This window comes from Balaenoptera acutorostrata, chromosome X (assembly GCF_949987535.1).
Source record: "Balaenoptera acutorostrata chromosome X, mBalAcu1.1, whole genome shotgun sequence".
NCBI lineage: Eukaryota > Metazoa > Chordata > Mammalia > Artiodactyla > Balaenopteridae > Balaenoptera > Balaenoptera acutorostrata.
In genome coordinates, this window is record NC_080085.1 from 33,530,196 (window position 1) to 33,557,552 (window position 27,357).

At 41.4% G+C, this 27,357-nt stretch overlaps 1 protein-coding gene across 13 annotated transcripts in view; it reads left to right on the top strand.

The window, feature by feature from the left end:
* The first annotated feature begins 2,970 nt into the window (after positions 1-2,970).
* The window catches only part of SYTL5 (synaptotagmin like 5), a 247,856-nt gene continuing 223,469 nt past the window's right edge, over positions 2,971-27,357 (top strand). For 11 of the 13 annotated variants that reach the window (XM_057537778.1, XM_057537780.1, XM_057537776.1 and 8 more), the window contains exon 1: positions 2,971-3,101. The gene's annotated coding sequence lies outside the window, so the exon portion shown is untranslated. Of the gene's footprint in view, positions 3,102-3,457; positions 3,577-27,357 lie in introns of those variants that run through there. The other 2 variants (XM_057537774.1, XM_057537775.1) reach the window with 2 other exon arrangements.

Here is a 27,357-nt window from a genome sequence, read left to right on the forward strand (position 1 = left end):
TTTATTTTAAGAAAATGAAAAGTGAGAGTCTGCACCAAGGGCTTCCTCCCTAAGGAAGCCTTGCATGGTTCTTGCTCCAGGTAGATTGTACTTCCTCCTGTGCTTACCTTAATGGTAGCCTCATGTCTTCGAGCTCCACTTCCTTGTACACTGTCTCAGCTCTGTCAAGTCAGAATTTCCTCTCTTTTGGTTTCTTGCACTTTTAATATCCCCTGAGGCAGCCTCTGGCCATACCAAGCTGTGTGTCTGAGATATTCATTTTTTTATTTTATTAATGCTCTGCTAATAAAGTTGCATAAGTTTTGAGTGATCTGCCCCAACTCTATTTTTTTTTTCTAGAAGCCTTGTTAATTTTAGTGTGTTATTTTGCAAAATGAGAGATTTTTCAGGGCAATGATTGTATACATGTAGAGGACATGTTACTTTTGTCCACATCTTTCCTAGCATCTTTTTCTTTAGGAACTGTACGTGCCTCGTCAGGTAAGGCTATCAATCTATCCATCATGTTCCCCTCCAAAACAGACTGACAGGAATGGGCACATGACCCAGGGTAGCCAATCAGAATACACTACCTACCTGGCCCATGGTGACTGATTCAGGAATTGACACATGACCCAAGCAGAGCCAATCCCTGGAGCTTTGCTGGAGCTACTAGGAAGGAGAACTCTCTCGTCTCTGGAGCTGTCTTGGACATTATTTGCCTAAAGAAGATGCCATCACAAGAGAAAGGAGACACAAATTAAGCATTCAAAGTAAATTATTCAACTTCTGTGTATTTCTCCCATCATTATTTTCTTGGAAAACTCCTAGTCTTTCTTCAAGGCTCAGTTCAATTATCTTCTGGTGAAATGTTTCATGGCCACCGCACCTCCTCCATGGAGGGCTGTGAGCTCCCTTCTCATGCCCACAGCACCTTGTACACATCCCTCTTATAGCATTGCTGCAGGAGTTTGTTTATTGTCTGCTCTCCCTTCCCCCACCCTTTGGTGTATAGTGTATGGCATTCTTTTTTTTTTTTTAATAATTCTTTATTTTATTTATTTATTTTTGGCTGTGTTGGGTCTTCGTTTCTGTGCGAGGGCTTTCTCCAGTTGCGGCAAGCGGGGGCCACTCTTCATCGCGGTGCGCGGGCCTCTCACTATCGCGGCCTCTCTTGTTGCGGAGCACAGGCTCCAGACGCGCAGGCTCAGTAGTTGTGGCTCACGGGCCCCAGTTGCTCCGCGGCATGTGGGATCTTCCCAGACCAGGGCTCGAACCCGTGTCCCCTGCATTGGCAGGCAGATTCTCAACCACTGCGCCACCAGGGAAGCCCCAAAAAAGCAATTCATTGAGATGAACCTTGAAAATAAGATAGCAAGGGAGAATGCAGAGTAGGGGACACTTTGGAAGAAGAGAAAAAATAAAGTTAGAAAAGAAACAGCACCTTATAAACTTAGAGAATAGAGATAGAGAAGCTGAGGGATGATATTATTCAGGAAAGTAGGTATAGATAAGGAAGAAAAGTAAAAGGAAATAGTTGGGAAAAGATGAAAAGTATAGAGGTGTTGGTGGAAGGCAGGGGTGGGAAGGTCCTGAATGTTAGACCTTTGAGCTTTCAGTAAAAATTTGTTTTCCACTGAGTATCAGGCTGTGTGCTGGGTTATTGGAACATTGAAATGAATGTCATAGTCTCTGCCCATTGTGGGGGAGATCTAGGTTTATAATGGTGGTTAAAAAAAAAAAAAAGCAGTGGGATGATGAGAAGGGGTGTGTGTTGAGGGAGATTACCCACTTTTCTGAATGGGCAGCAACCTTCCATTCTTGACCAGAGTTGTAGGAAGTATGGCAGCTGAAATGCTGTCCTTAAGTTGGGAAAATGTGCCACTCTCTCCCTATGCTTGTCTCTTTCTCTCTCACTTCTATAATCCCTCACACTTGCCAATACTAATGGGATTCTTATTCTACGTGCTCTTCCTCCCAGTTTTGATATGATGGAGGCAGGACTGTGGTCTCATCACCCCCCTCCACCCAGCAGAGCAAGATTACCTCTACCAGAAAAATGCCAGGCCCCAAGGCAGAATTTCCAATCCATGTTTGCCGGAAATATTACTTCTGTAAGTCCTGGCAGTATACGGCACCTTGACTGTCCCAGCAAAGCTTGGGTAGGGCCTAAGCTGTTCTTCCCACCCCAAGTCAGAATAGGAGGGTGCCCCCTTGCACCAGGGTCCCATCATCCCCCCTGCACTCTTCCAGGACCCTGGAGGATCTGAGAGGGTAGAGGTTCATAGCCACCTCTGCAAGGCAGGGGACTCCAAGCATATGGGAGTCATTTGTGCGTTGGCTGTGGTGGGCAGTAGGGGGTCCCCAGTCATAGACACCAACTGTGAGAGGGTCTGGGCATTGCCAAATCCAGCTGGCAGGTGGAAAGTGTGTGGGATGGGCAGCCCTGGGGGCAAGGTAAGAGTCCGTGGAGAGGGGAGGCCTAAAGGAAAGGATACACCTGGGATCTTGAGGCGCCAGCTGTGCTCGTTTCTGGGCTGGGTGGGTTCCGGCGCCACCACAAGGGGAACACCGAGGGCGGCAGGGCAGGGCAGGGGGGACGTGCCGGGCTGGTGGTGCGTCCCCCGGAGCCGGCCGGCACCGCCTGGGGGAGGGCCTTGGCAATGCCGTGTCCGGATGGCACAGGGAAGGTGCGTTGAGCTCAGATGGGCAGCCCAGGGGCAGCGGGTCCCGGGGTGGCGGCGGAGAGGGGAGACCCACGACGGAGGCGTTCGTCCTGCAGCGGTCGTCTCGAGGGGTGGGCTGTGCCTGGCGCGGCTCCCGCTGGGTGGGCTCTGGCGCTGCCGCCTAGGGGCGTCGGGCAGAGGGCGCTGTGCTTCAGGGCGGCTGGAGACGCCCCCCAGCGCTCCGACCAGGTACCTGCCGGGGGCGGGCGGCGCAAGGGGCGCGCGGCGCAAGAGGCGGGCGCCGAGCGCGTGAGTCACTCGGCTCCCCCGGGTGCGGAGCGGGACTTCGCCTCCCGCCTGGGGTCTGCTTTCATCTCCAGCTTCAGCGACTCACCCCTGAATCCCGGCCCCCTACTGAGGCTGGACCAGCCGCCTTTCCGTCTAGGTGACGGTCGGGTAAGTTTCTCGTCTTTGGATGCTTGGGTGACTCGCGGGGAGGGGGGGAGGGTCTCCCAGTCTGTGTCTCGGTCTGCCTTTGCTTCCACCCTCTGGTTCTCTCCGTTGGAGACTGAAAGTTCGATTTTTAAAACGCAACAGAGGAGATCAAATCCATGCCCGGACCCCAAACAAGCCAAACTCTGGGGCCATATTCTTAATTTCCCGGGTATCTTCAAATGTCCGGATGCGGCGTTTATGGGGCTAGGAATGTTCTATTTGTTTCTTGTGTCTCCCTCCTCCCCCACTTTCTTCCTGGGTGATTCTCAGAGGTGGCGTTTGGGGGGCGGAGGTGGCAAGAAAGCTGGAAGGCTGAGCTGGAATCCCTTGCCAGGGCGGTTTTCTCATTCTCGGCGAGGTGGCAGATGTTTGACTGTAGCCTGAGTTGGGATCTTGGAACAAGCCTCCCCAGCCCAGGACGTGCCAGAGCTGTAAGGTAACCGCAGTTGCTGCATATCAATCTCGGCACCATTGACCGAGTCACAGTGTTCCGGAGGCACAATTAATGTGAATGCCACGATCATGTTGAAACAATTCACTGAAGGACTCTCTTGAATATTTTATTTTGAATGTATTGTATTCCAGGAAAATTTTAGGAGGTTACCGCCGGTCTTATTTTCTGAGATGCTTCAAAACCTATTATTTCCTTTGCAAGAAAATCAATGAGCACTCTTTCTTTATAAGGATTTAAGAATGCAAAGCTACATGTTAGTTTTCCTTTTCCTCTACCAGTGCGTGTGGCTGGGGGTGGCGGGGGCGTGGGAGGGGGAATGCTTCCATTAATTGCCTTTAGAAAAATCACCGCGGGGAGGGTGCTTTCCCCTTTCTCTACCATTAAGCGCAAGTGTTTCTGTGACTATTAAATAGGTACCAATTGTTGCTGTCCTTTTTTGCTTAAAAGTAGCAGAGGAAAAACCTAGAACGCGTGCATTTGTGGCTCATGTTGACGGCTGATTGCTTTATCATGTTTGGTTGGATGTAGTGTTAACAGGTGGTCTTAATTCACGGCACAATTCTTCTGTTCTAGATGAGCAACCCTGCTGATATGGGAGGAAAGTAATATGCCCCCTCGCCCCCGACCAGACCAAGTCTTTCTCTAGCTTTGGGGGAGAGAGAAAGATGGTGGGAGCAGCTTTTCTGGCAGTTGATTGGGTGGCCCCTCATAAATTGTTCTTTCCTGAATCATCATTTGGTTTATAATCTGTGATTATAGAAATGAACCTTCACCCCCCCTCCCCCCTTGGAAGAAAATCAATAAAACCTGAGACGTTTAGTCAGCTCACAGGGGTAACTTTTTAGAGTTAAGTGGAAGCTGCGATGATCCTTTTTTTTTCCAAAGCTCTTCCCAGGGAGCCCCGCAAACTGAGTTAGGTTTCCCACCTTTCAGATAATGTGACTCTTCTCTGTATCTTGTGACTCTTGGTTTGCACACCAGTTTTGCTCAAGATAATAAAATTTCTTGGAAGGCAGGGTAATATCTTATCTGTGTCCTTGGAGCCTATTAAATTGGTGGGGGGGGGTCTGAATGAATACATGAATCTGGCAGTTTAGATAGGGTTTTCTTCACTCCTAGAAGATAATCCTTCGAATTCAATGATTCTCAGAGCGTGGATCTTCAGACTGCACTGTATTGTAAATAAATAAGAGTTTGACATATATGCAAAACATCTATGTATTAATTGTGACTTTTTTTTTTTGCTGCAAGTAACAGAAAAGTCAACTAAAAGTGGCTTTAACAAATTAGAGAAGGCTGACAGCAGGTGATCACTGGAGTTGGCTCAGTGGTCCAACAGTGTCAGGGTTCTGGGTCAATGCCTTACCCTCATGGTTTCAAGATGGCTCTAACAGCTCCAGACATTTACATCCTTATCCCATGTTCAAAGGCAGAAAACGGGGTAGAAAGGGGTAGAGTAATTTCCCTCATGCAACTTTCTCTTATCAGAGAAGAAATAGATTTCCCCAAAATTCCCCAACAGAATCTCCCTTGTATTTCATTGGCCAAAGCTGGGCCACCTAACAGTCCTTAGTGGCAAGGGAGGCCAGGAAAGTGAGTATCCGGCTTTTTAGCTTGTATAGTGGGAAGGAGGCTGGGGAGAGGGGCTTTATAGATGGCTTTTGAGAGTTAGCCGGCAACTCTGCTGGACTCTCATGAAAGAAAATCGTTCTGTTTTAATCAGTGACTATATTAATGACTGGTCCAACTAAAGCATTAAATATTAATCAATGTAGCAAAAGCACATTCAGAACAGGATTATTTTCCCCCTAGGGTATGGTATTTTAAGGGTGCTAAATGACTTTTGTAGAGTGTGTTAACTTTTAGAGACTGCAGGTAGAAAAATATATTTCTATATATAGAAAAAAATATATATATATATACAGCTTGTATGGTTTGCATTGTATTAAGTGTGGGTCAGATCCTCCAGCTCCTGAAACAGAGTAAAAATTCAGTAAATAGTTGTGCTGTGAGTAGACTATTGAGTTTGGGAGCTTCACAACTTCGCAGGGACAAGCGGAAAGGGGTTTACCAATAAAAAAACCTAATTAGTGGTTTCGCACCAATGCCCTGAAATTCTGGTTTACACAAACCCAGAGTCTTTAATTTGGATCCTAGGAGTCTGGAGAGCAACTTAACAGGAGGGGCAAGAAGAACATAAGAAGTAGTAGATACTGACAATTTAGGGCGACCAATTTTCTTTGGGAGCCTGCTCTGTTCCTTACTGTGGAAGATGGTTAAGATGATTCTTAGCACACACAAAAAAGTTTAAGTTGATGCAGGAAAAGAAGAGAGCGTATATCACTGCCAGCTTGGATTCTTGACTCTTTCCCAGTAAGAGTCCTGATATATTTACAGAAGGACCAGGTTTGAGGACATACTGATGGGAGCTCAGCTAAGCAAGTAGCAAGAGATTGAAATTTAACAATTGCAGAATCCTATACCTTAGATTTCTCACCAGTCAAAGTAATGAAGTAGACTATCGGTGGTTCTCAAACTGTTGCACTTTAAAAATCACCCAGGGAGCTTTTTAAAATCCAGATTTATGGGCTGATCCCTAGACTTTTCTTTTTTTAATTGAGTTTTAAATTTATTTATTTTTGGCTGCGTTAGGTCTTTGTTGCTGCGTGTGGGCTTTCTCTTGCGAGAGTAAAACAACAGACTGTCTGTAAATGTGAGACTAAATGGTTTAGGAACATCCAAAACTTATGCTAGTGACCTGGGTATAATTTCAAGAATGTGATTGTATTTTATAAAGTAGAAACCTATCCCCAAAATAGCTATATATTTTTTTGGTGTGCTGGTCACTCTACCTATAATATCTCATTTAACCATTGTAACCTCTAATATATCAGATATGTGTGTGTGTCAGTTATCTACTGCCATAATAATGCTGCATAACAAGCAACCACAGAATCTCAGTAGTGTATGACAATAAGTGTGTATTATAAGCTCATGTGTCTAGGTCAGCTGGGGGTTAGCTAGACTGTTTTGCTGATCTTGGCTGGGATTGTTCACATGTCTTGGGGTTACCTGGATATTGGCTGATCTGGGCTAACTCTTTTTTTTCAGTTTTATATATATATATATATGTACTTTTTTCTACATTCTCTTTCATTATAGGTTATTATAAGATATTGAGTATAGTTCCCTGTGCTATACAGTAGGTCCTTGTTGGTTATCTATTTTATGTATAGTAGTGTATATATTTTAATCCCAAACTCCTAAGTTATCCTTCCCTACCCCTTCCCCTTTGGTAACCATAAATTTGTGTTCTGTGAGTCTATTTCTGTTTTGTAAATATGTTCATTTGTATCATTTTTTTAATTAGATTCCACATATAAGTGATATCATATATGTCTTTCTCCGTCTGGCTTACTTCACTTAGTACGATATCTCTAGGTCCATCCATGTTGCTGCAGATGGCATTAGTTCATTCTTTTTTATGACTGAGTAATATTCCTAGACTAACCTTGAATGGAGCAACTGGTGTGCCTGTACTTAGTTTCACATGTTTCTCATCCTCCAGCAGGCGACCCTGAGTCGTGTCCTCAGGGCAGCAGCAGAAGTGCAAGGAAGAGCAAATGGAAATACACAGGGCTCTTGAGGCCTAGACTCATAACTGGCATATCATCACTTCCACCTTATCCTGTTAGCCAAAGCAAGCCCCATGGTTAGGCCCAGAGTCAGAGTGGGAGGGCCCTGCAAAGTTATATGACAAAAGAGATGGATGTAGAGGGGGTAAAGAACAGGGGCTATTTTTTGCAGTCTATCACAGAGGAAAAAAAGTTCAGAGACATTAAATAACTTGTTCAGATCACATTACTTACAAGAGGTGAAGCCAAGACTCGAAAGCAACTTTTATGCCAAAGTTTAACACTGTTTCCTTTATTTATTTAATAAATGTATTTATTTTTTTACGTTTGGCTGCATTGCGTCTTCGTTGCTGCGCACAGGCTTTCTCTAGTCTTGGCGAGCGGGGGCTACTCTTCTTTGCGGTGCGCGGGCTTCTCATTGCGGAGCACGGGCTCGAGGCGCGCAGGCTTCAGAAGTTGTGGCTCGTGGGCTCCAGAGCTCAGGCTCAGTAGTTGTGGCGCACGGGCTTAGTTGCTCCGGGCATGTGGGATCTTCCCGGACCAGGGCTCGTACCTGTGTCCCCTGCACTGGCAGGCAGATTCTTGACCACTACGCCACCAGGGAAGTCCCTAACACTGTTTCCTTTATAACACATTTCTCTCTTACTTTTTATTGTACCCTATTTACAGAAAAACTGCTTCAAGAGAAGGTAATGTTCAGCCTAGAAGATAAAAAAATTATCTTTGTACTTTGTCACAAGTGAGATTTTATGCACACGTGTATATATATTATATTTTTCTATTTGCTCAGTTTATAGCATTTTATTTTTTAATTTTTATAAATGTTCTCTATTATCTCTATATGAAGCAACTAAAATATTTCCATTTTAAATGAAAAAATGGATTCAACTTGTAATCCAGTAGATCTTAAAGATAAAAGCATGTTTCATGCTGCCCCATTTGCTCTGGGGCTGTTATCAGAAGAATGGGTCTTGTTAAACCATTTCCTTTTCTTATGACTTTTTCAAAGTTATACCAGGTGTGTAGGGCCTCTATTCAGAATGAATTTGCTGATGCCATAAGTGTTTTGAGTTTACCCTCAGGGTTTTCACACATTTTCCTGGTGAATTTTGCCAACAATTGGTAAAACCTCCCAGCACTGTTACCTGTGATATTTTCAGCTTGATCATCTGACCCACCAGGTTAGATAAGCTCAGTTGTGGAGATGGATGCAATAGACTGTCTGAGCCTAATGCCATTAAATAGTTGGATTGTATAACTAATTCTGTTTCTCCTGATTTCATGCTCGGCAATCAACCTTATGATTCTCCGTGTCCATTGCCTTCAGGGAGCGAATAGCCTGGTCAGGCTGTCTGGTCTGCGTGAAAGTTATATTTCTCATTGTAAATTACTAAGTTGCCACTCTGCCTTTAAACACTTATGAGCATTATAGAGGTGAGTCAGCAACCAGCACCTTCAAGCCTGATAAATGCGGAGACACTGATAAGATCAGTTATCCGAGCTTGTACTGCTCAGTGCCAGGCCTGATGATGATGACTTGCCAAAGTGAATTAATACCAGCTAGCATTTATTAATCATTGTCTGCATACCAGCAACTGTGCAGTTTTATTTACATGATCTCATTTGGTCCTCATAACAACTTTGTGAGGTAGTACTTTTATTTCCACTTTACAAATGGGAAGACTGAAGTATAGATTAAAAACTTGCCCCACATTAAAGGGGTACTTTGGCAGAGACCTCTAATCGCCTCTCAGTATCCTTTCTCGCCTTCTCCCTTAGTGACAGAATGCAGTTTTATTCCTGGTGGCAGTGCATCCAATGAGCAGTCTCTGTGACCCAGCATCTCTTGCACCAAGGTGTGATCCTATGACTGAGTTGTGCCAGTGAGATAGAATTGCTATGTTGTGTGGGGACTTCTAGGAAGCCTGCCTAAAGAGAGTTGGCTTGGCTGGGAGGAGGGCCCTTTTCATACTTCCTGTTTCGTCCAGCTGCTACCCTGGAATGCAGGCATGATGGCTAGAGCCAGCTTGGACCCTGGAGTGACGTCTTGGATGTATGTCAGCACTGAAGTTGTCCGAATAGAAAAGTAGAAGGAATCTGGGCTCGTGACAGCACCATGCAGCTACTGTACCAGCTCCATTCCAGAGATCTTTGCGGGCTTCCTGAAAATATTAGTGTTCTCTTAGCAGAGAAGAAAGGTAGTGATGGCTATTGGGTAGGCAGTGGACAGCGTTTACGTCCTATGTGCCAAATGCCTAGTATTTGAACTGTGGTAAACACACGTGTTTGCGTTGCATCTCTGCCACTTACTAGCTGTGTGTATTGGGCACATCTTGTGCCTCACTGTGCATCCTTTCAGCCTACCTTTTAGTCAAGCCATTGATCCAGTAACCAGTTTCATGTGGGTGTAACCAGACGGGACCTTGCCTGAGCCTCACAGTGAATATTTCACTTTCCACGCCAAGCCTTCTTTGATGTTTCAACACGGAGGCCTGTTGGATCTGCCTGGCACCCACGTGGGTATTACGGAATGTGAGGGTGTCACAGGCCCATGAGTCATTCCTTGACTAATGTGGGTTGGGAGCCAGGGATAAACGCTCCTTTCTCCCATCCTTGGCTAGATAATTTAGAGCTGCATTTTAGTATTGTTGGCTTCTAAGAGGTTCTCAGAGGGTCTAAGCAAGATGAAGGCCCCAGCTGCCTACAGTTTGTGGCCAACTCAAAAATATGCCCCTGTATTGATTTTCTCTCTTTCTGGTTCCATTTTCCCAAATTCCCTAATTCTGTTTTCTGAAATCAATTCCCCAAATAAATTACTTGCCTGCAAACCCTTGTCTCAGGCTCTGCATTTCAGGGAGAACTCAGGTTAAGACATTGTATAACCTTGAATTAAGCTGTACTGATAAAACTTTGGCACTTGCTGACACTTTTATGCCCCTTACATGATGAAGCAGTGTACTATCTTTAGTGTGCAAAGACAACAGTACATTATGAAATCTGATAGTATCATGTATTGGTGTGTACACGGATTAATAGGAATTGACGTACCTTGTTGATGGGAGTGCACGTTTGGTAAAATCATTTGGAAAATAAAACTTGGCACTGTCTTGTGAAGTCGAACACGCATATACTCTTTGACCCAGCAATTTTATTTCTAGGTATAACCCCTAGAGAAATTCTTCTGCATGTGAACCAGGAAATCTCCTGAGGCATGTCCTTAGCAACATGGCTTATAATACAAAAATACTGGAATACCTTGATTGTTCATTGATGGGAAAATAGATATATTAAAATTTTTGATATTATTTCACAATAGAATAAAAATGAATTAACCACTGTTATATGCAAGAACATAGCTGACTATTAGAAACAAAATACTGAATGAAAAACTAAGTTACCAAAAACTTCATTCAGTTGGGCATAATTTTTTTAAAGCTCAGAAACACACAATACTAAACAATACCTTGGGAGGAATCATACATATATGATAAACTATAAAGCAAAGTAAATCCCAAATTCAGGTTAGTGCTTTCCTCTGATGGGGAGACAGGGATGGGATAGGTAGGAACATACAGTAGATGCACTGGCATTCATAATGTTCTAGGTCTTGCATTGGGTGATGGGTTCATTAAGGTCATTTATCATTGTTCCTTATACATTATTTATAAGTGATATAGATTACATTGTATATATCAGTTAATAATTTTTTAAAAATAAAACTACCACCTACAAAGATGCTGTGCTAACAGAGCATGGCCTTGGTGAAAGCCTACTCTAGCCCTCACTCTGAGCTGATGGCTCTCAAAGTCAGTGTTCTTCATCATGTGATGTGTTTCTTCCCTTTGTGTTTCCAAGTGTATTATAATCAGTTAGAATGGCAGGGCACAAGATTCAGTTTCCTTATGGCCCTTAAGGGTTACATCCTTTAGTATCTTTAGAAGAGAAGAGTTTGTTGTGTCCTCTGCTCCATCATCCACTTGCCTGTGGTTTCTATATGTCCTGAGGCTCCTCACTGCTCTCTGCTGTACACCGTCCAACTGTCGTTTTACTGCTGGTCTCAGCACTGCACTCATGGGCTGCAGTCCCACTTGTTTCTATGGAGAGAGAGAGAGAGAGGGAGGGAGTGTGTGTGTGTGTGTGTGTGTGTGTGTGTGTGTATTGGGAGGCAGTATCATGGTAGGGAGTGGTGAGGCTATTAACGTGACATTTCTCTCTCTAGTTTCAAACCTGCTTTCTTTGACAGCACTACATACAAAGCTGTAAGGTTGTACCAGATTTTCAACTCTAGGCCAGGGTTTATAACCTTTACAGCATTTTTGTGCCATGGACCCTTTGATGAAGGCAATGGACTCTTTACCAGAATAGTGGTTTAAATACATAAAATCAAGCAGATTGGATTACAAAGGAAACAAATTATATTCAAATACAATTATCAGAATATTAAAAAAATTTGTGACGTACTTCTTTATTAACTTAATTTTAAAGTGGTAATGAACATAAAGGATATTTCACTATATATGCAATAACTCTAATGCGACATGCAAAAATATCTGTGATTTCTATTGGTGACAAAGTCACAGATGCTCATACTATTGTGGTCTGTTGCCTATATCCATATTTGAAGGAAATACTAAATTTCAGGTAGAGATTAGTGAATATTAAGGATGTAATTTTTTTCCATCCAAATTCATGGACCCTCTAAAGTCTATCCATACACCCTTGGGGGACCATGGATCCCAGGTTGAGAAACTTGCTGTAAGCGAAACGAAGGAAATTACAACAGCTGAAGGAAATGATTTAAAGTGAATACCCAATATTATCTAAATCGTAGTCCACAAGGGAAGCACTTAGCTCCAACCCTTCTTGGGGGACGGGAGAGGCACAATGCATCCCAATTGCCTTTCGGATCTCACAGACCTTCTCTTTGAGAGGAACTTCCTCTTCATTGTCCCTGCAGACAGGCCTCCATACTTCCCTTAGAAAGTCCTGCCCCTTCTCAGAGGAGTTGGCCTTACCTTTGGATTCATCCGTCTCCCTTCTCCACTCTATTTTCCCCACTCAGGGTTGTCCACCCTCAAATAACTCTCTAGTGACGGCCCGACAACAAGGTACAGTGGGCTTTGGCTCCCTGAGTCTCTTCTCCTTCAGGGCCTCTCCACCGTGGTGAGCTGTAGTGGGCAGAGCACGTGTGGGTGCCCCTCCTAACTCTCCAGTAAAAACACTTATTCTCAGAGGTAGCTCAGTCTTTTTTTAAAAAACAATTTTTATTGAAATATAGTTGATTTACCGTGTTGTGTTAGTTTCAGGTCTACAGTAAAGTGATTCAGTTATACACATTATATATATATACAAACACACACATGTAAATATATATATTCTTTTTTAACATTCTCTTCGATTATAGGTTATTACAAGATATTGAGTAGAGTTCCCTGTGCTGTGTAGTAGGTCTTTGTTGGTCACCTATTTTATATAGTAGTGTGTATATATTAATCTCAACCTCCTAATTTATCCGTCTCCCCTGCCTTTCCCCTTTGGTAACCGTAAGTTTGTTTTCTATGTCTGTGAGTCCATTTCTGTTTTGTAAATAAGTTCATTTGTATCTTTTTTTTAGATTCCACATATAAGCACAAATATCATCATATGAGACTTGTCTTTCTCTGTCTGGCTTACTTCACTTAGTATGATGATCTCTAGGTCCATCCATGTTGCTGCAAATGGCATTATTTCATTCTTTTTTTAATGGCTGAGTAGTATTCCATTGTATATATGAACCACATCTTCTTTATCCATTCATCTGTTGATGGACATTTAGGTTGCTTCCATGTCTTGGCTATTGTAAATAGTGCTGCTATGAACACTGGGGTGCATGTATCTTTTTGAATTATGGTTTTCTCTGGATATATGCCCAGGAGTGGGATTGCTGGATCATATGGTAGCTCTATTTTTTAGTTTTTTAAGGAGCCTCCATACTGTTTTCCATAGTGGCTATACCAATTTACATTCCTACCAACAGTGTAGGAGGGTTACTTTTTTCTTCACACCCTCTTCAGCATTTATTATATGTGGACTTTTTGATGATGGCCATTCTAACTGGTGTGAGGTAATATCTTGTTGTAGTTTTGATTTGCATTTCTCTAATAATTAGCAATGTTGAGCATCTTTTCATGTGCCTATTGGCCATCTGTATGTCTTCTTTGGAGAAATGTCTATTTAGATCTTCTGCCCAGTTTTTGACTGGGTTATTTGTTTAGCTCAGTCTTAAAACAGAAGGAAGCAGAAGCATTTCCCTGACTGCCCCATAAATTAAAAAGTTGCTCAAGTGTATAGTGAAGCTTGCGCTCTACAATTATTATGCTGATCAAGGAGAGTTCCTTATTCATCCCACAGCTTCTTTCAAATGCGCTCATTTCTGAGCCATAGACCTTTTTTTTTTAAACATCTTTATTGGAGTATAATTGCTTTACAATGGTGTGTTAGTTTCTGCTTTATAACAAAGTGAATCAGCTATACATATACATATATCCCCATATTTCTTCCCTCTTGCATCTCATCTCCCTCCCTCCCACCCTCCCTATCCCACTCCTCTAGGTGGTCACAAAGCACCGAGCTGATCTCCCTGTGCTATGCGGCTGCTTCCCACTAGCTATCGATTTTACATTTGGTAGTGTATATATGTCCGTGCCACTCTGTCACTTTGTCCCAGCTTACCCTTCCCCCTCCCCATAGACCTTTTAATGTCTGTTCTCTGAGCTTCACTAACATCTGGTTCCAGTGTGAAATTTCTGTTTGGCGGATCCTGATTGGGTACTTAGATGGTGTCATTGGTATCCTCCACAGTACCTAATTGACTGATTCACTGATTGATTGATTATTTTAACGATTTTTCCAGAATCAGTAGTGATTTTTTTTTTACCATTTTTCAGTTGAAGTATAGTTAATTTACAATGTTGTGTTAGTTTCAGGTGTACAGCAAAGTGATTCAGTTTTATATATATATATATATATATATATATATATATATATACACACATATACACACATATATATTTGTGTGTATATATATATGTATGTGTATATATATATATATATATATATATATATATATACTTTATCAGATTCTTTTCCCTTATAGGTTATTACAAGATATTGAATACAGTTCCCTCTGTTATACAATAGGTCCTTGTTGTTTCTCTATTTTATATATAGTAGTATGTATATGTAGTAATGATTTTTTAATTTTATTTAAAAAAATTTTTATTGGAGTATAGCTGATGTAGTAATGATTTTTAATATATATTATTTTGGGGGACAGTTTTGATTTACAGAAAAATGGTAAAGCTAGTATAGAGTTTCCATACACCTATACCCAATTTCTCCTATTATTACTATCTTACATCAGTATGGTATATTTGTTACAGTTAATGAACCAGTATTGTACATTATCATTAACTAAAGTCCATACTTTATATGGTTTCCTTAATTTTTACATAATATCCTTTTCCTGTTCCAGGATCCCACATTCCATTTAGTCATCATGTCTCCTTGGCCTCCTCTTGACTGTGACTGTTTCTCAGACTTCTCCTTGTTTATGATGATCTTAACAGTTTTGAGGAGTACTGGTCAGGTGTTTTATAGAATGTTCCTCAATTGGAATTTGTCTGATGTTTTTCTCATGAGTAGGCTGGGGTTATGTGTTGATGAAGGCTGTAGAGGTGAAGTACTATTCTCATCACATCATATCAAGAGTACATACTGTCAACATGACTTACCACTGTTGATATTGACCTTGATCACCTGGCTAAGGAGTGTTTGTCGGGTTTCTCCACTGTAAAGCTACTCTTCCCCCACTTTACCATACTGTTGTCTTTGGAAGGAATCCACTATGTGCAGGCCATGCTTAAGTTGTGGGGAATTATGTTCCATCTCCTTGAGAGTGGGGTATCTATATAAATTATTTAGAATTCTTCTGCATGGGAAAGTTGTCTCTTCTCTCCCATTTACTTGTTTATTCAATCATTTATTTATATCAATATGGACTCATGGTAATGAATTTTTAATCAAATAATCCCAATCTTTTTTATGGCCAGTAGCATGAATTTCTGTACCAAACTATGGCTAGGCCTATAGTTTCTAAGCACACAAAAAAGAGTAAAACAATGGCTACACATGGATTTTGTTTCACTCTTTGTCTCTTTCCTTTTTTTGGTCAAGTTTTTGGTTTAAAATCTGACCAAAAGAACAATTCAGTAATGTGGTTAAAAAAATTCAACCATCAAAAAAAAAAAAAAAAAAAATTCAACCATCAAAAAAAAAAAAAAAAAAAATTCAACCATCAAAGAGCACACAGTGAAAATTAGGACTACTTTCCACCCCATATCCTTGTATCCTTCTCAGATGCATCTCCTATTAACTGTTACTGGTATTTTTCCAGAGATTTTCAATACATGTATTAGCATATATCTATCATTCAGCTTCTTTAGACTCTAAAGCAAAGGGTCAGGAGAGGGAGAGCAGGGTAATGAAAGAGAAATAAGAAAGGGGAGGGTAGGAGCAGACCAAAGGTGATTAGGTCAATCATAGAATTCTTAACTCAGTCACTCTACTTGCTTGTAAAACAGTTCATTTTTCCAAGGTTTTTTCTGGTGGAGTTTTGCCACATTTGTGTATTTTAACCCCTGATTATCAAGCAGTGTAGCTGTATCAGTCAAGTTTCTTAGCTGAAAACAACCAAGTCCTCTCTACCTAGTTTAAGCAGAAGAATTTATTTGAAGGTATTAGGTGGTATGGTGTTTCTGGCCCCAATTCTCTCCACCTCTATCCAGGCCTTTTGGACATGTGACCTTGTAGTTTTTCTCACTCAAGGAGACTATTTCTATGTGCCTTGAGTCTGAGGTTGACCATGTAACTTGCTTTGACCAATGAAATGTTAGTAGATATGATGCATGCTGAGGCTTGAAAAAGCATTTGCACATTTATACTTTTGTTCTTGCTCCTCTGTCATCTTCAAGAGAACATGCCAAGCTTTGCCTACTGGAGGATGAGACACACGGGATGCAGAGCCAGGTCATTCCGGTTGTCCCAGTTAAAGGTATCCTAGATGGGCTCTCAGCCAGTTGACGCCCAGACATGTGGGTGAGCTGAAGCGCAGCTGACCACAAAATATATGAGCAAGCCCAGTCTAGCCCATCTGAACCCTACAGATTCATGAGCTAAATAAATGCTTATTTTTGTATGTCACTGAAATTTTGGCCTTGTTATGCAGCATTATTGTTGCAACGAATAACTGATACAGTAGTTTACAGAATCCCGAGGAGGTCCAGAGAACCTGGTTTGGATGTTATTTGACTAGGAGAACTGCCAACTACACCCAGGATGTTTCTAGCAGAAACTTCACTCCTGCTGCCTTGTAGTATTCAGCACCTGAATAGAATAGAAAGAACCTTTACCAGTGTTCTTTGGAGGAACCAAATGCCTCCAACCATTGCTTTCAAGAATCACTGCTATCCCTCACAACGTTTACTTCCTCATTCCAGTCCTCCTGTGGATTCATCTGACTGGTAGAATCTAAATCACACCTGGAACCTTAGCTGCAAGGGAGTCTGGAAAACGTGTTTTTTAAAGTTTTCTAGCCTGTGCTGTGCAAGAAGACCTGCTAGAAGGGGTTTGGAATAAGTGTGAATGAGTCACTCTCCAGTATCTGCCACAGACGCATAGAGAAAAGGACTCAATATCCTGATCCCCTGATTGTCTGCCATCACCTCATAGGGACAGTCAAGGTTCAACACTCCCAGGACTTGAAATTCTGAGGGGAGGAGCCCTGGACCCTTTAATTGCTCTGCACCAGACTTGCTATAGCAGTCTTAGGTCTAAGAAAGCAGTTTGGTTCTGATACTGTTGACTGAAGGTACTCCCTGCCTTCTCCTCACTTGGCATCTGGTAGGGTGAGTAGCATGTGAATAACTGCAGGTGAAACAATATTTTAATTACATTGGATACTGTAAACAAGGAGTTTGACCCCATTTCACTTTCCCTGTAATAAGTGAAAAGTCGAAAGGAAAGGCATATAGAAAAGCATATGCGTGCTCTCATGTAGAGAAGATGTTAAGGAAGAAATGTATCCCTGTCTCTGTCCATACCCTATATTCATATGCCAATTCCTTTGACCTAAGTATCCTAAATACCCAAAGGGTGACAGTGGTGGGCTGATGGATTTGAAGCTCACCCTTGCCCTCCAACTTCACTTCCACCACAAGCTAAAATGGCCCTCTGAAGTGTCTGGTCTGGGTCACGTGGCATTAACTGATTGATAGAAGACATTTCCATTAAATGAGAAGGCTTTGGGTGTAGGTGTATTTATTTGTTAAGTGCCAGTTGTGAGATTGGCCCACATGAAACCTTTATTTGTTCTTTTTTTTTTCCTCTGAAGACCTTGTTCCAACTAAATATTTGTTGAAACATTTTGGTGACCTTTTTGCGGTTTAATTTAATATGCAAAACCATGCTGTTGCTAACAGTACAAATACCGAAAAATACTGCATTTGTGCAGTATTTTAAGGGGGGAATTTTAGTACACCTGGGTGAAAAATGAAGTATTTAGCTGTATAGCCAATATGTGGATCCTTGACTAGTTACCAATGAAAGTAGGAATTGGAATATATGGATAGGAATATATATATATATGCTTTAGAAGAGCATATAGTCTATAAACATTCCCAACTATGGCAACACGACCAGGACATTTGCTTGGAGGATCAAAAGATATTGTCATATTGGCAAGATGCTACTTGGCCCATATAACTTTGTATATTCAGTCATTTGGTTTACTATCCCTTGTGAATTGATGGAGAACCTAAATATGGAATAATAATCCACTCAGCTTCCTGGGAGTTTGTGGTAGGCACTCATTATTATTGTTATTTTTTGAGGTAAATTTCCTTGTATGTTACAAGGAAACATATTTGTGACAAGGTCTGAAACTTCTATTCACAAAGGTGCCAGACTTGGATCAAGACTTAGGCCAGGAATGATATCACTTATATATGGAATCTAAAATATGACACAAATGAACTTATCTATGAAACATAAACAGATTCACAGACAGAGAACAGATTTGTGGTTGCCAAGGGGGAAGTGGGGGTGGAGGAGGGATGGAATGGGAGTTTGGGGTTAGCAGATGCAAACTATTATATACAGAGTGGATAAAAGCAAGGTCCTACTGTATAGCACAGGGAACTATATTCAATATCCTGTGATAAATCATAATGGAAAAGAATATGAAAAAGAATGGATATATATATAACTGAATCACTTTGCTGTACAGCAGAAATGAACACAACATTGTAAATCAACTATACTTCAATAAAATAAATTAAAAAAAAAAAAAAGACTTAGGCCAGGGAAAAGCTACTTCTACAGATTGGCCCCTACCTACCCTACTCACTGGATCTCCCACTAGCCTCCCTATGGAATCTTCTCCCCCAGCCAACTGGTATAATCAGTCACTGGTGATACATTTCTACCTCTGCCTGTACCTTTTTTTTCATTTTTTTTTTTTCATTTTTTTTTTTATAGCTACTTTATTTATTTATTTCTTTATTTTTGGCTGTGTTGGGTCTTCAGTTCGTGCGAGGGCTTTCTCTAGTTACGGCAAGCGGGGGCCACTCTTCATCGCGGTGCAGGGACCGCTCTTCATCGCGGTGCCCGGGCCTTTCACTATCGCGGCCCCTCCCGTTGCGGGGCACAGGCTCCAGACGCGCAGGCTCAGTAGTTGTGGCTCACGGGCCCAGCCGCTCCGCGGCATGCGGGATCTTCCCAGACCAGGGCTCAAACCCGTGTCCCCTGCATTAGCAGGCAGATTCTCAACCACTGCGCCACCAGGGAAGCCCTGCCTGTACCTTTTGACCTGCCTAGAGGACCTCCCTGGCCCTCTCTGTGCATCTGTGGTCTACTATACAAGTCCTGGCCTAGCCTAGACCAAGGTAAAGCTTAGCTATAAATCCAGAATTCTCCTGGTTTGCTCAGCCCTCGCCCACTACTCCCTCCTCTGAACTTCTAACACATCAATACTTTTGGCATCTAAGCTAGGCCCTCTGTGCCTCCAGGATGTCTATTCACAGCTACAATGTTAGCCTCTAGAGGATACAAATAGACTGACTTGTAATTCTGTGTATACTCAGCCCCTACCTCAGCGCCATACAGATATAATCAGTCCTCAGTTGATGCGATATGATGCCTTGGGACCTCCAGCATGAAGCTAGAGTCTGGGTAGCAAAATTCCTTGCGTTTCCCTAGAGCTTCCTGCGTTGGCATTTCTGATGTCTGATTTAAGTCTTATTTTTTAAAGGGTCACATGATTCCTTTATTACTTCTCTCCAGTAATAGAGAGGAAAGGTCTTTGTCTCACTGGTCTTCTGTCCCAAATGCCTCCTTATGCTTTATATGTATGGGGTACCAAAGCAGTGTGGCCTTTGGCCTGTGGGCTTGGCTGATTATCTCATTTCAACCTCACACCAGCCCTAGGAGGTTGGTGCCCTTATTATTCCTATTTGGAGGTAAGGAAACTGAGGCAGGGAGAAATGAAGTAACCTTATGTCACAAGCTATGAAGTGGAGGAGCCAAGATTCACACTAGGATATTCCGGCTCCCAAGTCAGTGCTGTGAACCTCAACACTGCACTGCCTTTCCTGATGCCCACTTGGTGACCATCACATGATCCTGTAAACCTCAGCGTTTCCCTAGTTAGAAAATTTAAGCAGCAAATGGAAGGGATCGCTAATCCAGGAACAACTTTTGTTTTTCTCACTGTGCTACCGAGATTCCCAGGACATCTTCTTGGTGGAAGAATTAAATGGCAGGAATATAAGTATGATACTCCCCTAAGGCCACAAAATATAGGACTTCAGAAACATCCATGTCATTAAGATCAAATCTGATCTTTAAGTACAGGCAGAGCCAGGATGTGAATCCACACTGAGTAAAGCACAGAGGTTGGAATTTTGCTATTGCTATTTATTGGTTAGAACATGAGTGTGTTACTTTACCTCTCTTACCTGGCACTTAGTAAATACTAAATAAGTTTTAGCTGTTATCTCTATGCCACAATATTTCCTTAGCCCTTTATCTTTCCTTATGACAGAGCACAGTGTAACTAGCTTTTATGTCGATTGGAAAGCTACCTGCTTCCACCTCATTGAATTAAATAAACATGTTAGTAAATATGAGAAGGAACAGTGATGATGAAAAAATGGATACCCAAGAGTCTAGATGCTCAGGGTTACTTTGTTTCTTTTGTTAATATAATGACTAGTTGGAAGGAAAAGGAGTGAGTCACGCTGACAATGAGCTACCAATTTATGATTTGTTTTAATTTATTGTTTTATGACTGTTGCTTGTTTCCTGTTGCTATCATTTCTTATTCATTGGGGGAACAACAATCCTTTTCTGGCTTTGTGAGTTTCATAGCTGAGACATTCACTTCAAAACACATTAGCCAAACCTTTCCTCCTCGCCATCACCTCATCAATCATCTCAAACACGAAAAATCAAATTTCCAAAGTTTTCCAAAATGATGTTGGGTGGAAAGCCTCTAGGTTAAAGCCTCTAGGTTAAAGGATTTAACAGTTGACGGTCCATTTTAAAGGGGAGAGTCTGAAGTAATAACATAAGTAAATATTAGCCTAGGGAAAGTGTGGATGTCCTTTTTTTTTTGAGTGTGGATATACTTTATGGAGTGTTTAAATACAAAATCTTTTTCCACTTTGTGCCGTGCCTTACCTGGGACTGCTTAATGCATTTTCCATCTGTACACATTTATTCTTACTTCATGTGCCTTCTGGCAACAGCCTTTATTACCCTTGGAAACAAAGGCCCCTCTTCTATGATGTGAAACAAATGTGTCTAAACTCTTCAGTCCTCAGAGGTTGGCGGAGGCATGGCATTGCCTCTCCCTTTAAGAAGCCAGGAAGGAACGTGGTTATCTGCCGTGCCGGGAGTCAGTTTTCTCCTCCGGTATGCTCCAGGGGCCCTGAGTGTCATTACATGTATCACAAGTTTGTCCTGGTTGTCTCTTGTCCCCTCACTTAGCTGATCACACGTATCAGCTTTTCTCCCAGTCACCTCTGCTGCCTAGTGACTGAGTCTCCATGCTGCTGCCCGTCTCTCACCCCTCCCATCCCCACACTGTGGACAAGGGCCTCTTTCTCAAAACCCTGCTCCCAGAAAACTGTCCTGCATCTGTGCTGCAGAGGCCCACCTATGCCCCTTCCGTAAGAGTCATCCTTTTCATATCCTCAATCCTTTTTTCTCCTCCATGCCAGAAGCAAAAGCCCTTTACGATCATTATGAGCTTTGCCAAATGGATCCTGGGGATCATAAAAAACACCGTTGTCCATCATCCTACAGAATCCATTGTCCCTCACATGGAAGCATCAGCTCCTGGGTTTCTCCCGCTTGTCCAGTTGTCTGTGTGTCATACTCTTCCACCTGCTTGGCTACAAACACTCCCCAAGGTAGTGTCTTCAAGAAGGAAAGAAACACTTTGGGGGTTCTACTCTGAAGAGTAAGTATGGCTACGGGTTCAAAGACAGCATTTTCTTTGTCCCCTTGTCCAGTGGTTTACAAAGGGTGAATATGACTATGGAATCTGGAAGAAAGGTAAACTTAAAGTATAAAAACAAACCACCATGCACCTTCTCAAGAACACCTGAGACCTAACTCCACAGGTCTAATTCCCCCAAATTTCACAGAACTCATGTGCCTAGCAGTAGGTGGAGTTCCATGTGTTACAAAACAAAACAAAATCAAATCCACCAGCAGCACCAGTCAAGACTTTGATTCAAAGAACACTTAAGCCCACTTAGTCAATACTGTGAATTTCACGTGCAGATACTATTTTTTAAGTGCTTCTGGTTTAGCTCTTTGTTAATTACCGGATGGAAGCAAGTGACATTCTTAGTTACCATATGGTTTTTTTTCTAGTGTGGTGTTTGAAAAACATTACTGTCTGAGGAAAGACTTAATATTTAGTGACTTAATTCTAAGCTGTTCAGTTTATTTCATTCAGTCCTTTTTTTTTTTTTCTCCTCTGCTGTGCAGCTTGCGGCATCTCAGTTCCCTGACCAGGGATTGAACCTGGGCTATGGCAATGAAAGCCCAGAATCCTAACCCCTAGGCCACCAGGGAACTCCACTCAGTCCAGTTTTTAGACATGTGTTTAATAGGTTCCTGCTAAGGGTCAGATATTACCAGACACCAAAGGTGATTCAGACCCAGATCCCACTCTCAAAAAGCTTACATCACCTCCTGGGGAGAATCAACATACGTATTGTATATGTAAATAAATACAAGGTAGAAAGTCATGAGTGCCCTAAGAGAGGTGTGGATAAAAAGTCCATTTACAGCACTTAACATTCAAGATCAGTATGATTCTTCTGATTGGCACTTTCTAGTAGCTACCTAGGGCATCCCACTTTATTTGCATGTCTTTGGATCTCAACAGACTTCGGTTCAAATCCTGCCTCTGACATAACAACTGTATGATCTTGGAGTGTTCCTTTATATTCAGTGAAGTTCAGTGTCCCCGTTTATACAGCGAGGTCAATAATTTCTCAGAGGGTGATGTGAGGATTACATGAGATGACACGTACAGTATATAAAGTACTTGGTCCATGGTAGGTACCTAGCAGGTGTCTTCTCTCCCGTTGCTCCATAAACAGACCAAATAGATGTAAGTGCCCTAATGTATGAACATGTATTGGATAGTCCAAAGAAGAAGTGGGAAGTCACAGCTTCCATTCTGAGGATATAAAAACTTTACGACATATTTAAAATTTACTTTATCACGAGGCCTTCCCTGACTGCCCTAAATAAAATACCAACATAGTACCCCTAACTTCTTTTTTACTTTATTTTCTCCCTAACACATATCATCTGAAATATTACATATTTACTTGTTTGTTTACTGGCTGTCCACCCCCCTTCCCCTTAGAGAATGTATGTTCCACAAGAGCAGGGGCTTTGCCATTCAGTTCACTGCTATATCCCTGAGGCCCAGAACAGTGATTAGCATACAGCCAGCACTTAATTAATATTTATTAGATGAATGAATGTAGGGATTAAAACAAATTTTAAAGTAAATTTGGTTCTTTTCATTGGCTTCTGTGATAACATCGAAAACTTTTAGGCAAGTGAGTTGGCATCATGGGTACGTTGGATACTGAGGTTTTGCTTCTCCATCATGTCTGTCAGTAATGGTCATCTCTTAGCTATTTACAGTTTTTTCCTGCGTACTATTTGCCTGTCTCCAGAAACCCCCTCTACCCTTGAACCTTATCAGTCTCTCTCAACTCTGGTGATTTATTTCCTGCCAGGGATATCCCTGATTTCATGTTTGTAATTTCTAGATCTTTGTTTCTTTTCTCTCTCTCTCGGACTCAGTCGTTTCTGTGTGATGGTGGTCTGTCACATTTCCACCAGTAGGTGCCAGTATCTGCTATGACTTGCAGAGACAGATTTACCACTTATGGAGGATTCTTTTTCTGGAAAATGTTCTCTTTTGAGGAGAATTCAGAAAGAGCAAAACCTTCTCTCTGCTTGTAGGAAGCCTGGGTTGAATCTTATTGACCTATAAGAGATGACATAATTGGAGGTATTATATTCCTTTTTTTCCCATTGTTCTTTTAAAGTAGATAATAGAGTTTTTATTGACTATATTTACATGGTTTCAGAAAAAATTAAATCAATTTCCTGCTTATTGTGCCAACATAACCGCCAAAAACTATTCTGGAAAAGGCATACAAAAGTAAAAATAATATAAAAGTGAGTGTAGTATTTTAAAGTTTTTTGTAAGATAAAAGGTTTGGTTTCTTAAATTAGATGACTTAAAAAGTGGAAAATATGCACTTTCAAGATGAATATTTCAGTAATACAAAAGTTAAAGCTGTATTATATGCCAAGATTTAGAATATTAATGTATCCCTAAGAATCTTACCCTTGTTTCTACCAGATATAGGAAGACTGTCAAATAGAGGTTTCATGTGTTCCCTTTTAAAGTTTCAAAAATAAAAATTCAGTGGGTAAATATTTAGAGAGTAATAACAATGACTAAATTTAATGTAATGATTTAAATTCTGGTTGGACTAAATGTCCATCAACAGAAGAATGGATAAAGAAGATGTGGCACATATATACAGTGGAATATTACTCAGCCATAAAAAGGAACGAAATTGTGCAATTTGCAGAGATGTGGATGGACCTAGAGACTGTCATACAGAGGGAAGTAAGTCAGAAAGAAAAAAACAAATAGCATATAATATTGCTTATATGTGGAATCTAGAAAAATGATACAGATGAACTTATTTGCAAAGCAGAAATAGAGACACAGATGTAGAGAACGGATGTATGTATACCAGGGGGAGGAGGTGGGGGTGGGATGAATTGGGAGATTAGGATTGACATATGTACACTACTAAGTATAAAATAGGTAACTAATGAGAACCTACTGTACAGCACAGGGAACTCTACTCAATGCTCTGTGGTGATCTGAATGGGAAGGAAATCCAAAAAGAGGGGATATATGTATATGTATAGCTGATTCACTTTGCTGTACTGCAGAAACTAACACAATGTAAAGCAACTATACTCCAATAAAAATTAATAAAAAAAATTCTGGTGGGAAGGTTATTCCATATTAGGAAGTCTCTTCATATAATATTTATTAAATAAAATTTAAGATTATGTCTGTTTTAATTGAAGTATAGTTGATTTACAATGTTGTGTTAATTACTGCTATACAGAAAAGTGATTCAGTTATACATATATAGTCTTTTTTTATATATTCTTTTCCATTATGCTTTATCATACGACATTGAATATAGTTCTCTGTGCTATACAGTAGGATCTTATTGTTTATCCATTCTATATGTAATAGTTTGCATCTACTAACCCCAAACTCCCAATACATCCCTCCCCTGCCCTCCTCCCCCTTGGCAACCACAATTCTGTACTCTACGTCTGAGTCTGTTTCTGTTTTGTAGATATGTTCATTTGTGTCATAGTTTAGATTCCACATATTAAGTGATATCATATGGTATTTGTCTTTCTCTTTCTGACTTATTTCACTTAGTATGATAATCTCTAGTTGAATCCATTTTGCTGCAAATGACATTATTTTGTTCTTTTTTATGGCTGAGTAGTATTCCATTGTATATATGTATCACACCTTCTTTATTCATTCATCTGTTGATGGACATTTAGGTTGTTTCCACATCTTGGCTATTGTAAATAGTGTGGAGGTGTTATAGTTCTGAACAGAAGTCTCTTGACACCATTTATCCTCACATAAATAAATGCAAAATCTTTTTTTTTTTTTTAATAAATTTATTTATTTATTTTTGGCTGTGTTGGGTCTTCGTTTCTGTGTGAGGGCTTTCTCTAGTTGCGGCGAGCGGGGGCCACTCTTCATTGCGGTGCGCGGGCCTCTCACTATCGCGGCCTCTCTTGCTGCGGAGCACAGGCTCCAGACGCGCAGGCTCAGTAGTTGTGGCTCACGGGCCCAGTTGCGCCGCGGCATGTGGGATCTTCCCAGACCAGGGCTTGAACCCGTGTCCCCTGCATTGGCAGGCAGATTCTCAACCACTGCGCCACCAGGGAAGCCCCAATGCAAATTCTTTATGGAATCTTTCTGATGGATATGTCTACACACTGTAAAGCTTTAAAAGGTGTATTTAAATCAACCTCAAAAGCAATTATGCCATTTCATTTCCCAAATGTTCCAGGAACTCTTCCATGCATTTGGACTACTTACCAAAAAATTCACAATCACGGTTCCCAGTGCCCACTGAAAAAAGTGCACGACCTAAAAGTTGAGAATTTTGTTTTACTGGGGGCATTACTGAGGACTTAAGCCTGGAATACAGCCTCTCAGATAACGGAGGGACTGTTCCCAAGAGGTAAAGGTAATAGGAGTTTTTGCAACAGAAAAAAAACTCAGGTAGTTAAACATCGAAAGATTACTGCTAATTAAAGAAAACCAGACATCTCAAGTTAATGAATTTAGCACTTTTCTATGTATGGGAAGATACAAGAGTCTGGGATTATTGAAGTTATTGCTTTGATATGCACCTTAACTATCTAGGACCAGTATCTGGTTTTTCTCCATCCTGAATCCCCTCAGGGTGCACCACTGGGGGGGTGGTTCCAGTGACTGAGGGCTTGATGGCTGCACCATCCTTTGTTGACTGAAATGGTAGGCACTGTTCTTCTTTGTCCACACCAGTTTGCATCTTAGTTTTAGAGAGATTTGTTCAAGGCTCTCTGGTTTGGGGGAATAGTTTAATGTTAGGTGACCTCAACCAAATCAGGACACTTAAAAGAATGATAGGGGTTGCTGTTAATAATTATGCCAGCATGATAGATAGGCATATACTGAGACCATTCCAGGCAAACTGAGATGTATAGTTGCCCTAGGTGAGTGGGGCATGTGAAAGGAAACTTTTCCATTGACAGTAGCATTTGCCTGGGAGAGATCAAAACTAAATGTTGTTTCACTACAAGTGGTCCTATGCATTCTGTTCAGTCAAAGAATATGAACTTCGAATGACCTAGAATACTAGACCATTACTTGACCTGACTGAAATCTCTTTATTGACCAGTGAAAAATAGGACCAGTTTTAACCATTTGTATCTAGACCTAAAGACTTATTCTGTCCTATCCCTAGTGCTGCTTTTGGATTTGATCCTTAATTAACATACACCGCCAAGAAACCTAGCTCTTAAAAACTACTGATTTTAACCCCCTTGTGAAATATTCAATGAATTCCTTTACTAGCATGTGTTCCTTGACTGGCCAAGGATATTTTTAAACTCTGGAACAGAAACCCAGCAGGACCCTGTGGAGCCCTCCTAGGCACAAAAGCCTTTCCGAGTCCCCCATTTCTTCTTTGTAGGAAATAGGCTTCATTCAGCCCCCTAGACCTTCACTGAGTTCCAAAGGGCAGATTCAAACAGTTTCAAATCAGGGAAGTGAGGGAATGCAGAAACAAAGGAAGATCAATCAAGATACAATAGTGCATCCTTGGGGCAGGGTTCTGGTTCTCCTGAAGGAATATACATAACAGTATCTTTGAGT